Here is a 13,558-nt window from a genome sequence, read left to right as displayed (position 1 = left end):
TTGATGTACAACTGTTGTACATCATGTGAGTGTTGATGTACAACTGTTGTACATCATGTGAGTGTTGATGTGCAACTGTTGTACATCATGTGAGTGTTGATGTACAACTGTTGTACATCATGTGACTGTTGATGTAAAACTGTTGTACATCATGTGAATGTTGATGTACAACTGTTGTACATCATGTGAGTGTTGATGTACAACTGTTGCACATCATGTGAATGTGATATAAAGGTTATTATCAGTTAAATATCAACATTCAAGAGTATATCGGGTGAAGTATATCGGGTGAAGTATATCGGGTTAACTATATCAAATTAAGTATATCGGATGAAGTATATCAGGTGGAGTATATCGGATGAAATATATCGGGGAAGCATGTCGGATTAAATATATCGGATGACGTATATAAGATGAAGTACATCGGGTGAAGTATATCGGACATAGTATATGGGGTGAAGTATATCGGATGAAGTATATCGAATGAAGTATATCGGGTGAAGTATATCAGATAAGGTATATCAGATGAAGTATATCGGGTGAAGTATATCGGATATAGTATATGCGGTGAAGTATATCGGATGAAGTATATCGGATAATGTATATCGGGTGAAGTAAATGGGGCGAAGTATATCGGGTGAATTATAAATGGTTAATTACATCGGATGAAGTATATCGGATGAAGTATATTGGGTGAAGTATATCGGATGAAGTATATCGGGTAAAGTATATCGGGTGAAACATTCAAAAGTTGTGGCATGGGAACTCTTAAGTCGCCTGGACAGACCTAAACTAATTTAAATGTTGGTGTTAGCTTCAGCAGCTGATGGTAAGAGTGAGAGTGTAGTGATCAGCCACAAGACAATATCTCAAGCTACACCAGCAGCAGCTGATGGTAAGAGTGAGAGTGTAGTGAGCAGCCACAAGACAATATCTCAAGCTACACCAGCAGCAGCTGATGGTAAGAGTGAGAGTGTAGTGATCAGCCACAAGACAATATCTCAAGCTACACCAGCAGCAGCTGATGGTAAGAGTGAGAGTGTAGTGAGCAGCCACAAGACAATATCTCAAGCTACACCAGCAGCAGCTGATGGTAAGAGTGAGAGTGTAGTGAGCAGCCACAAGACAATATCTCAAGCTACACCAGCAGCAGCTGATGGTAAGAGTGAGAGTGTAGTGATCAGCCACAAGACAATATCTCAAGCTACACCAGCAGCAGCTGATGGTAAGAGTGAGTGTGTAGTGATCAGCCACAAGACAATATCTCAAGCTACACCAGCAGCAGCTGATGGTAAGAGTGAGAGTGTAGTGAGCAGCCACAAGACAATATCTCAAGCTACACCAGCAGCAGCTGATGGTAAGAGTGAGAGTGTAGTGATCAGCCACAAGACAATATCTCAAGCTACACCAGCAGCAGCTGATGGTAAGAGTGAGAGTGTAGTGATCAGCCACAAGACAATATCTGAAGCTACACCAGCAGCAGCTGATGGTAAGAGTGAGTGTGTAGTGATCAGCCACAAGACAATATCTCAAGCTACACCAGCAGCAGCTGATGGTAAGAGTGAGAGTGTAGTGATCAGCCACAAGACAATATCTAAAGCTACACCAGCAGCAGCTGATGGTAAGAGTGAGTGTGTAGTGATCAGCCACAAGACAATATCTCAAGCTACACCAGCAGCAGCTGATGGTAAGAGTGAGAGTGTAGTGAGCAGCCACAAAACAATATCTCAAGCTACACCAGCAGCAGCTGATGGTAAGAGTGAGAGTGTAGTGAGCAGCCACAAGACAATATCTCAAGCTACACCAGCAGCAGCTGATGGTAAGAGTGAGAGTGTAGTGAGCAGCCACAAGACAATATCTCAAGCTACACCAGCAGCAGCTGATGGTAAGAGTGAGAGTGTAGTGATCAGCCACAAGACAATATCTCAAGCTACACCAGCAGCAGCTGATGGTAAGAGTGAGTGTGTAGTGATCAGCCACAAGACAATATCTCAAGCTACACCAGCAGCAGCTGATGGTAAGAGTGAGAGTGTAGTGAGCAGCCACAAGACAATATCTCAAGCTACACCAGCAGCAGCTGATGGTAAGAGTGAGAGTGTAGTGATCAGCCACAAGACAATATCTCAAGCTACACCAGCAGCAGCTGATGGTAAGAGTGAGAGTGTAGTGATCAGCCACAAGACAATATCTGAAGCTACACCAGCAGCAGCTGATGGTAAGAGTGAGTGTGTAGTGATCAGCCACAAGACAATATCTCAAGCTACACCAGCAGCAGCTGATGGTAAGAGTGAGAGTGTAGTGATCAGCCACAAGACAATATCTAAAGCTACACCAGCAGCAGCTGATGGTAAGAGTGAGTGTGTAGTGATCAGCCACAAGACAATATCTCAAGCTACACCAGCAGCAGCTGATGGTAAGAGTGAGAGTGTAGTGAGCAGCCACAAAACAATATCTCAAGCTACACCAGCAGCAGCTGATGGTAAGAGTGAGAGTGTAGTGAGCAGCCACAAGACAACATCTCAAGCTACACCAGCAGCAGCTGATGGTAAGAGTGAGAGTGTAGTGATCAGCCACAAGACAATATCTCAAGCTACACCAGGAGCAGCTGATGGTAAGAGTGAGTGTGTAGTGATCAGCCACAAGACAATATGTCAAGCTACACCAGGAGCAGCTGATGGTAAGAGTGAGAGTGTAGTGATCAGCCACAAGACAATATGTCAAGCTACACCAGCAGCAGCGGATGGTAAGAGTGAGTGTGTAGTGATCAGCCACAAGACAATATCTGAAGCTACACCAGCAGCAGCTGATGGTAAGAGTGAGAGTGTAGTGATCAGCCACAAGACAATATCTCAAGCTACACCAGCAGCAGCTGATGGTAAGAGTGAGTGTGTAGTGATCAGCCACAAGACAATATCTCAAGCTACACCAGCAGCAGCTGATGGTAAGAGTGAGAGTGTAGTGAGCACCCACAAGACAATATCTCAAGCTACACCAGCAGCAGCTGATGGTAAGAGTGAGAGTGTAGTGATCAGCCACAAGACAATATCTCAAGCTACACCAGCAGCAGCTGATGGTAAGAGTGAGAGTGTAGTGAGCAGCCACAAGACAATATCTCAAGCTACACCAGCAGCAGCTGATGGTAAGAGTGAGTGTGTAGTGATCAGCCACAAGACAATATCTCAAGCTACACCAGCAGCAGCTGATGGTAAGAGTGAGAGTGTAGTGATCAGCCACAAGACAATATCTCAAGCTACACCAGCAGCAGCTGATGGTAAGAGTGAGTGTGTAGTGATCAGCCACAAGACAATATCTCAAGCTACACCAGCAGCAGCTGATGGTAAGAGTGAGAGTGTAGTGAGCAGCCACAAAACAATATCTCAAGCTACACCAGCAGCAGCTGATGGTAAGAGTGAGAGTGTAGTGAGCAGCCACAAGACAATATCTCAAGCTACACCAGCAGCAGCTGATGGTAAGAGTGAGAGTGTAGTGATCAGCCACAAGACAATATCTCAAGCTACACCAGCAGCAGCTGATGGTAAGAGTGAGTGTGTAGTGATCAGCCACAAGACAATATGTCAAGCTACACCAGGAGCAGCTGATGGTAAGAGTGAGAGTGTAGTGAGCAGCCACAAGACAATATCTGAAGCTACACCAGCAGCAGCTGATGGTAAGAGTGAGTGTGTAGTGATCAGCCACAAGACAATATCTGAAGCTACACCAGCAGCAGCTGATGGTAAGAGTGAGAGTGTAGTGGTCAGCCACAAGACAATATCTCAAGCTACACCAGCAGCAGCTGATGGTAAGAGTGAGAGTGTAGTGATCAGCCACAAGACAATATCTCAAGCTACACCAGCAGCAGCTGATGGTAAGAGTGAGAGTGTAGTGATCAGCCACAAGACATTATCTCAAGCTACACCAGCAGCAGCTGATGATAAGAGTGAGTGTGTAGTGAGCAGCCACAAGACAATATCTCAAGCTACACCAGCAGCAGCTGATGGTAAGAGTGAGAGTGTAGTGAGCAGCCACAAGACAATATCTCAAGCTACACCAGCAGCAGCTGATGGTAAGAGTGAGTGTGTAGTGATCGGCCACAAGACAATATCTCAAGCTACACCAGCAGCAGCTGATGGTAAGAGTGAGAGTATAGTGAGCAGCCACAAAACAATATCTCAAGCTACACCAGCAGCAGCTGATGGTAAGAGTGAGAGTGTAGTGATCAGCCACAAGACACTATCTCAAGCTACACCAGCAGCAGCTGATGGTAAGAGTGAGAGTGTAGTGAGCAGCCACAAGACAATATCTCAAGCTACACCAGCAGCAGTTGATGGTAAGAGTGAGAGTGTAGTGAGCAGCCACAAGACAATATCTCAAGCTACACCAGCTGCAGCTGATGGTAAGAGTGAGAGTGTAGTGATCAGCCACAAGACAATATCTCAAGCTACACCAGCAGCAGCTGATGGTAAGAGTGAGTGTGTAGTGAGCAGCCACAAGACAATATCTCAAGCTACACCAGCAGCAGCTGATGGTAAGAGTGAGTGTGTAGTGATCAGCCACAAGACAATATCTGAAGCTACACCAGCAGCAGCTGATGGTAAGAGTGAGTGTGTAGTGATCAGCCACAAGACAATATCTGAAGCTACACCAGCAGCAGCTGATGGTAAGAGTGAGTGTGTAGTGATCAGCTACAAGACAATATCTGAAGCTACACCAGCAGCAGCTGATGGTAAGAGTGAGTGTGTAGTGATCAGCCACAAGACAATATCTCAAGCTACACCAGCAGCAGCTGATGGTAAGAGTGAGAGTGTAGTGATCAGCCACAAGACAATATCTGAAGCTACACCAGCAGCAGCTGATGGTAAGAGTGAGTGTGTAGTGATCAGCCACAAGACAATATCTGAAGCTACACCAGCAGCAGCTGATGGTAAGAGTGAGTGTGTAGTGGTCAGCCACAAGACAATATCTCAAGCTACAGCAGCAGCTGCTGATGGTAAGAGTGAGTGTGTAGTGATCAGCCACAAGACAATATCTCAAGCTACACCAGCAGCAGCTGATGGTAAGAGTGAGTGTGTAGTGGTCAGCCACAAGACAATATCTCAAGCTACACCAGTACTTCAAGATCCAAGTTGCTCCTAAGTTGCTTTCTTCACTCATTAGTGGTGAAGGTTTTAAGGCTATCGGTCGAGACATTCGTTAATTATCGCATGAAGACTAATTTTCCGATTTCAATGAAAACTGATAACTGATATACGACCCATTTTTTTTTAGTAAGATACAGCAGCGTTTAAAATTTCAAGCCCATCCCACTAGACATTCTCCAGTTATCACATGATTTATTGCCGAGTCTTATATGTATAAAAGAAACAGAATTAAAGCCAAGCAATGTGTGTGTGTACGATTATTATAATAATAATAATAATAATAATAATAATAATAAAATAATAATAATAATAATAATAATAATAATAATATTATTATTATTATTATTATTATTATTATTATTATTATTATTATTATTATTATTATTATTATTATTATTATTATTATTATTATTAAGACTATTATTATTATTATTATTATTATTATTATTATTATTATTATTATTATTATTATTATTATTATTATTATTATTATTATTATTATTATTATTATCACTATTCCCATAAGCAATAATAAAAGCTTTTAATGTATCATAGCCGAGTGTATACGATGTGTCCAGTGTCTGCTGGTTCACCCACTGTGTCCAGTGTCTTCTGGTTCACTCAGTGTGTCCAGTGTCTTTTGGTTCACTCAGTGTGTCCAGTGTCTGCTGGTTCACTCAGTGTGTCCCGTATCTGCTGGTTCACTCAGTTTGCCCAGTGTCAGCTGGTTCACTCAGTGTGTCCAGTGTCTGCTGGTTCACTCAGTTTGTCCAGTGTCAGCTGGTTCACTCAGTGTGTCCAGTGTCTGCTGGTTCACTCAGTGTGTCCAGTGTCTGCTGATTCACTCTCTTTGTCTGCTGGTTCACTCAGTGTGTCTGCGTTCACTCAGTGTATCCCGTGTCTGCTTGTTTACTCAGTTTGCCCAGTGTCAGCTGGTTCACTCAGTGTGTCCAGTGTCTGCTGGTTCACTCAGTGTGTCCCGTATCTGCTGGTTCACTCAGTTTGCCCAGTGTCAGCTGGTTCACTCAGTGTGTCCAGTGTCTGCTGGTTCACTCAGTTTGTCCAGTGTCAGCTGGTTCACTCAGTGTGTCCAGTGTCTGCTGGTTCACTCTCTGTGTCTGCTGGTTCACTCAGTGTGTCTGCGTTCACTCAGTGTATCCCGTGTCTGCTTGTTCACTCAGTTTGCCCAGTGTCAGCTGGTTCACTCAGTGTGTCCAGTGTCTGCTGGTTCACTCAGTGTGTCCAGTGTCTGCTGATTCACTCTCTGTGTCTGCTGGTTCACTCAGTGTGTCTGCGTTCACTCAGTGTATCCCGTGTCTGCTTGTTTACTCAGTTTGCCCAGTGTCAGCTGGTTCACTCAGTGTGTCCAGTGTCTGCTGGTTCACTCAGTGTGTCCAGTGTCTGCTGATTCACTCTCTGTGTCTGCTGGTTCACTCAGTGTGTCTGCGTTCACTCAGTGTATCCCGTGTCTGCTTGTTTACTCAGTTTGCCCAGTGTCAGCTGGTTCACTCAGTGTGTCCAGTGTCTGCTGGTTCATTCAGTGTGCCCCATGTATGCTGGTTTACTCCGTGTGTCCCGTGTCTGCTGCTTCACTCGGTTTGTCTAGTGCGTGCTGGTTCACTTAGTGTGTCCAGTGTCTGCTGGTTCACTCTCTGTGTCTGCTGGTTCACCCAGTGTGTCCAGTGTCTGCTGGTTCACCCAGTGTGTCCAGTGTCTGCTGGTTCACTCTCTGTGTCTGCTGGTTCACTCAGTGTGTCCAGTGTCTGCTGGTTCACCCAGTGTGTCCAGTGTCTGCTGGTTCACTCTCTGTGTCTGCTGGTTCACTCAGTGTGTCCAGTGTCTGCTGGTTCACCCAGTGTGTCCAGTGTCTGCTGGTTCACTCTCTGTGTCTGCTGGTTCACCCAGTGTGTCCAGTGTCTGCTGGTTCACCCAGTGTGTCCAGTGTCTGCTGGTTCACTCTCTGTGTCTGCTGGTTCACTCAGTGTGTCCAGTGTCTGCTGGTTCACTCAGTGTGTCCAGTGTCTGCTGGTTCACTCAGTGTGTCCAGTGTCTGCTGGTTCACCCAGTGTGTCCAGTGTCTGCTGGTTCACCCAGTGTGTCCAGTGTCTGCTGGTTCACTCTCTGTGTCTGCTGGTTCACTCAGTGTGTCCAGTGTCTGCTGGTTCACCCAGTGTGTCCAGTGTCTGCTGGTTCACTCAGTGTGTCCAGTGTCTGCTGGTTCACCCAGTGTGTCCAGTGTCTGCTGGTTTACTCAGTGTGTCCCGTGTCTGCTGGTTCACCCAGTGTGTCCAGTGTCTGCTGGTTCACTCAGTGTGTCCAGTGTCTGCTGGTTCACCCAGTGTGTCCAGTGTCTGCTGGTTCACTCAGTGTGTCCAGTGTCTGCTGGTTCACCCAGTGTGTCCAGTGTCTGCTGGTTCACTCAGTGTGTCCAGTGTCTGCTGGTTCACCCAGTGTGTCCAGTGTCTGCTGGTTCACTCAGTGTGTCCAGTGTCTGCTGGTTCACCCAGTGTGTCCAGTGTCTGCTGGTTCACTCAGTGTGTCCAGTGTCTGCTTGTTCACCCAGTGTGTCCAGTGTCTGCTGGTTCACTCAGTGTGTCCAGTGTCTGCTGGTTCACTCAGTGTGTCCAGTGTCTGCTGGTTCACCCAGTGTGTCCAGTGTCTGCTGGTTCACTCAGTGTGTCCAGTGTCTGCTGGTTCACCCAGTGTGTCCAGTGTCTGCTGGTTCACCCAGTGTGTCCAGTGTCTGCTGGTTCACTCTCTGTGTCTGCTGGTTCACTCAGTGTGTCCAGTGTCTGCTGGTTCACCCAGTGTGTCCAGTGTCTGCTGGTTCACTCAGTGTGTCCAGTGTCTGCTGGTTCACCCAGTGTGTCCAGTGTCTGCTGGTTCACCCAGTGTGTCCAGTGTCTGCTGGTTCACCCAGTGTGTCCAGTGTCTGCTGGTTCACCCAGTGTGTCCAGTGTCTGCTGGTTCACCCAGTGTGTCCAGTGTCTGCTGGTTCACCCAGTGTGTCCAGTGTCTGCTGGTTCACCCAGTGTGTCCAGTGTCTGCTGGTTCACTCAGTGTGTCCAGTGTCTGCTGGTTCACCCAGTGTGTCCAGTGTCTGCTGGTTCACCCAGTGTGTCCAGTGTCTGCTGGTTCACCCAGTGTGTCCAGTGTCTGCTGGTTCACTCAGTGTGTCCAGTGTCTGCTGGTTCACTCAGTGTGTCCAGTGTCTGCTGGTTCACCCAGTGTCTGCTGGTTCACCCAGTGTCTGCTGGTTCACCCAGTGTCTGCTGGTTCACTCAGTGTCTGCTGGTTCACCCAGTGTCTGCTGGTTCACCCAGTGTCTGCTGGTTCACCCAGTGTCTGCTGGTTCACCCAGTGTTGGGGTACTCAGTGAACTCATCTAGTTGTACTTACCTAGCTGTGGTTGCAGGGGTCGAGTCACAGCTCCTGGCCCCGCCTCTTCACTAGCCGCCACTAGGTCACTTTTCCTGCTCCTTGAGCTTTATGATACTTCTTCTTAAAGCTGTGTATGGATCCTGCCTTCACTACATCACTTCCCACACTCTTCCACTTCCTGGCAACTCTGTTACTGAAGAAATACTTCCTAACATCTGTGACCCCTTGTTTTTGTGTCCCATCTCTGGAACATTCTGTCTCTGTCCACCTTGTTGATTCCTCTCTGTATTTTATATGTCGCTGTCATATCCCCCCTATCTCTTCTGTCCTCCTGTGTCGTTAGGCCGATTTCCCTTAACCTCTCCTCGTAGGACATGCCTCTTAGCTCCAGGACTAGTTTTGCTGCAAACCTTTTGCACTTTCTCTAGTTTCCTTTCGTGCTTGGCTAGGTGTAGATTCCAAACTGGTGCTGCATACTCCAATATGGGCCTAACGTACACGGTATGCAGGGTCCTGAACGGTTCCATATTGAGATGCCGGAATGCCGTTCTGTGGTTTGCTAGGCGCCCGTATGCTGCAGCAGTTATTTGGTTGATGTGCGCCTCAGATGTACCCAGTGTTGTTCTCATCCCAAGATCATTTTCCTTGAGTGAGGTTTGTAGGGGGTTTCTAGGGGGCCACCACTAGACTGTACTCTGTCTGCCGTCTTCCTTGCCCTTCCCCGATCTTCATGACTTTACACTTGGTGGAGCTGAACTTCAGGAGCCAGTTGCTGAACCAGGCCTGCAGCCATTTCGATAGATGGGTTGAAGTTTGTTGTTAGTAGTACACATAGTGCCTCTGCTCCATCTCTCAGGACCCAGGGAGAGATGTTATCCGGCCCCATCACCTTTAAGGTATCTAGCTCGCTTAGCAGCCTCTTCACTTCTTTCTCGGTTGTATGTATTTTGTGTCTGCTGGTTCACTCTGTCCAGTGTCTGCTGGTTCACTCTGTCCAGTGTCTGCTGGTTCACTTAATGTGTCTGCTGGTTTATTCACTGTGTCTCCTGGTTCACTCAGTATGTCCAGTGTTTTCTGCTTCAGTGTTGTGTGGTTCGTCTTAGTTAACTGTAGTGATGAGTGGTCAGTCTTAGTTAACTGTAGTGTTGAGTGGTCAGTCATAGTTAACTGTAGTGTTGAGTGGTCAGTCTTAGTTAACTGTAGTGTTTAGTGGTCAGTCATAGTTAACTGTAGTGTTTAGTTGTCAGTCTTAGTTAACTGTAGTGTTGAGTGGTTCGTCTTAAACTGTAGTGTTGAGTGGTCAGTCTTAGTTAACTGTAGTGTTTAGTGGTCAGTCATAGTTAACTGTAGTGTTTAGTTGTCAGTCTTAGTTAACTGTAGTGTTTAGTGGTCAGTCATAGTTAACTGTAGTGTTTAGTTGTCAGTCTTAGTTAACTGTAGTGATGAGTGGTTCGTCTTAAACTGTAGTGTTGAGTGGTCAGACTTAGTTAACTGTAGTGTTGAGTGGTCAGTCTTAGTTAACTGTAGTGTTGAGTGGTCAGTCTTAGTTAACTGTAGTGTTGAGTGGTCAGTCATAGTTAACTGTAGTGTTGAGTGGTCAGTCTTAGTTAACTGTAGTGTTTAGTGGTCAGTCATAGTTAACTGTAGTGTTTAGTTGTCAGTCTTAGTTAACTGTAGTGTTGAGTGGTTCGTCTTAAACTGTAGTGTTGAGTGGTCAGTCTTAGTTAACTGTAGTGTTTAGTGGTCAGTCATAGTTAACTGTAGTGTTTAGTTGTCAGTCTTAGTTAACTGTAGTGTTTAGTGGTCAGTCATAGTTAACTGTAGTGTTTAGTTGTCAGTCTTAGTTAACTGTAGTGATGAGTGGTTCGTCTTAAACTGTAGTGTTGAGTGGTCAGTCTTAGTTAACTGTAGTGTTTAGTGGAGAGTCATAGTTAACTGTAGTGTTTAGTTGTCAGTCTTATTTAACTGTAGTGTTGAGTGGTCAGACTTAGTTAACTGTAGTGTTGAGTGGTCACTCTTACTTAACTGTAGTGTTGAGTTGTCAGTCTTAGTTAACTGTAGTGTTGAGGTGTCAGTCTTAGTTAACTGTAGTGTTGAGTGGTCAATCTTAGTTAACTGTAGTGTTGAGTGGTCAGTCTTAGTTAACTGTAGTGTTGAGTGGTCAGTCTTAGTTAACTGTAGTGTTGAGTGGTCAGTCTTAGTTAACTGTAGTGTTGAGTGGTCAGTCTTAGTTAACTGTAGTGTTGAGTGGTCAGTCTTAGTTAACTGTAGTGTTGAGTGGTCAGTCTTAGTTAACTGTAGTGTTGAGTGGTCAGTCTTAGTTAACTGTAGTGTTGAGTGGTCAGTCTTAGTTAACTGTAGTGTTGAGTGATCAGTCTTAGTTAACTGTAGTGTTGAGTTGTCAGCCTTAGTTAACTGTAGTGTTGAGTGATCAGTCTTAGTTAACTGTAGTGTTGAGTGATCAGTCTTAGTTAACTGTAGTGTTGAGTGGTCAGTCTTAGTTAACTGTAGTGTTGAGTGATCAGTCTTAGTTAACTGTAGTGTTGAGTTGTCAGTCTTAGTTAACTGTAGTGTTGAGTGGTCAGTCTTAGTTAACTGCAGTGTTGAGTGATCAGTCTTAGTTAACTGTAGTGTTGAGTTGTCAGTCTTAGTTAACTGTAGTGTTGAGTGGTCAGTCTTAGTTAACTGTAGTGTTGAGTGGTCAGTCTTAGTTAACTGTAGTGTAGAGTGGTCAGTCTTAGTTAACTGTAGTGTTGAGTGGTCAGTCTTAGTTAACTGTAGTGTTGAGTGGTCAGTCTTAGTTAACTGTAGTGTTGAGTGGTCAGTCTTAGTTAACTGTAGTGTTGAGTGGTCAGTCTTAGTTAACTGTAGTGTTGAGTGGTCAGTCTTAGTTAACTGTAGTGTTGAGTGGTCAGTCTTAGTTAACTGTAGTGTTGAGTGGTCAGTCTTAGTTAACTGTAGTGTTGAGTGGTCAGTCTTAGTTAACTGTAGTGTTGAGTGGTCAGTCTTAGTTAACTGTAGTGTTGAGTGATCAGTCTTAGTTAACTGTAGTGTTGAGTGGTCAGTCTTAGTTAACTGTAGTGTTGAGTGGTCAGTCTTAGTTAATTGTAGTGTTGAGTGGTCAGTCTTAGTTAACTGTAGTGTTGAGTGGTCAGTCTTAGTGAACTGTAGTGTTGAGTGGTCAGTCTTAGTTAACTGTAGTGTTGAGTGGCCAGTCTTAGTTAACTGTAGTGTTGAGTGGCCAGTCTTAGTTAACTGTAGTGTTGAGTGGTCAGTCTTAGTTAACTGTAGTGTTGAGTGGTCAGTCTTAGTTAACTGTAGTGTTGAGTGGTCAGTCTTAGTTAACTGTAGTGTTGAGTGATCAGTCTTAGTTAACTGTAGTGTTGAGTGGTCAATCTTAGTTAACTGTAGTGTTGAGTGGTCAGTCTTAGTTAACTGTAGTGTTGAGTGGTCAGTCTTAGTTAACTGTAGTGTTGAGTGGTCAGTCTTAGTTAACTGTAGTGTTGAGTGGTCAGTCTTAGTTAACTGTAGTGTTGAGTGGTCAGTCTTAGTTAACTGTAGTGTTGAGTGGTCAGTCTTAGTTAACTGTAGTGTTGAGTGGTCAGTCTTAGTTAACTGTAGTGTTGAGTGGTCAGTCTTAGTTAACTGTAGTGTTGAGTGGTCAGTCTTAGTTAACTGTAGTGTTGAGTGGTCAGTCTTGGTTAACTGTAGTGTTGAGTGGTCAGTCTTAGTTAACTGTAGTGTTGAGTGGTCAGTCTTAGTTAACTGTAGTGTTGAGTGGTCAGACTTAGTTAACTGTAGTGTTGAGTGGTCAGTCTTAGTTAACTGTAGTGTTGAGTGGTCAATCTTAGTTAACTGTAGTGTTGAGTGGTCAGTCTTAGTTAACTGTAGTGTTGAGTGGTCAGTCTTAGTTAACTGTAGTGTTGAGTGGTCAGACTTAGTTAACTGTAGTGTTGAGTGGTCAGTCTTAGTTAACTGTAGTGTTGAGTGGTCAATTTTAGTTAACTGTAGTGTTGAGTGGTCAGTCTTAGTTAACTGTAGTGTTGAGTGGTCAGTCTTAGTTAACTGTAGTGTTGAGTGGTCAGTCTTAGTTAACTGTAGTGTTGAGTTGTCAGTCTTAGTTAACTGTAGTGTTGAGTGGTCAGTCTTAGTTAACTGTAGTGTTGAGTGGTCAGTCTTAGTTAACTGTAGTGTTGAGTGATCAGTCTTAGTTAACTGTAGTGTTGAGTGGTCAGTCTTAGTTAACTGTAGTGTTGAGTGGTCAGTCTTAGTTAACTGTAGTGTTGAGTGATCAGTCTTAGTTAACTGTAGTGTTGAGTGATCAGTCTTAGTTAACTGTAGTGTTGAGTGATCAGTCTTAGTTAACTGTAGTGTTGAGTGATCAGTCTTAGTTAACTGTAGTGTTGAGTGGTCAGTCTTAGTTAACTGTAGTGTTGAGTGATCAGTCTTAGTTAACTGTAGTGTTGAGTGATCAGTCTTAGTTAACTGTAGTGTTGAGTGATCAGTCTTAGTTAACTGTAGTGTTGAGTGGTCAGTCTTAGTTAACTGTAGTGTTGAGTGGTCAGTCTTAGTTAACTGTAGTGTTGAGTGATCAGTCTTAGTTAACTGTAGTGTTGAGTGATCAGTCTTAGTTAACTGTAGTGTTGAGTGATCAGTCTTAGTTAACTGTAGTGTTGAGTGATCAGTCTTAGTTAACTGTAGTGTTGAGTGGTCAGTCTTAGTTAACTGTAGTGTTGAGTGATCAGTCTTAGTTAACTGTAGTGTTGAGTGGTCAGTCTTAGTTAACTGTAGTGTTGAGTGGTCAGTCTTAGTTAACTGTAGTGTTGAGTGGTCAGTCTTAGTTAACTGTAGTGTTGAGTGATCAGTCTTAGTTAACTGTAGTGTTGAGTGATCAGTCTTAGTTAACTGTAGTGTTGAGTGGTCAGTCTTAGTTAACTGTAGTGTTGAGTGGTCAGTCTTAGTTAACTGTAGTGTTGAGTGGTCAGTCTTAGTTAACTGTAGTGTTGAGTGGTCAGTCTTAGTTAACTGTAGTGTTGAGT

The sequence above is a fragment of the Cherax quadricarinatus genome, chromosome 20, assembly GCF_038502225.1.
Source record: "Cherax quadricarinatus isolate ZL_2023a chromosome 20, ASM3850222v1, whole genome shotgun sequence".
Lineage (NCBI taxonomy): Eukaryota > Metazoa > Arthropoda > Malacostraca > Decapoda > Parastacidae > Cherax > Cherax quadricarinatus.
Note: the sequence above shows the minus strand (reverse complement) of the source record.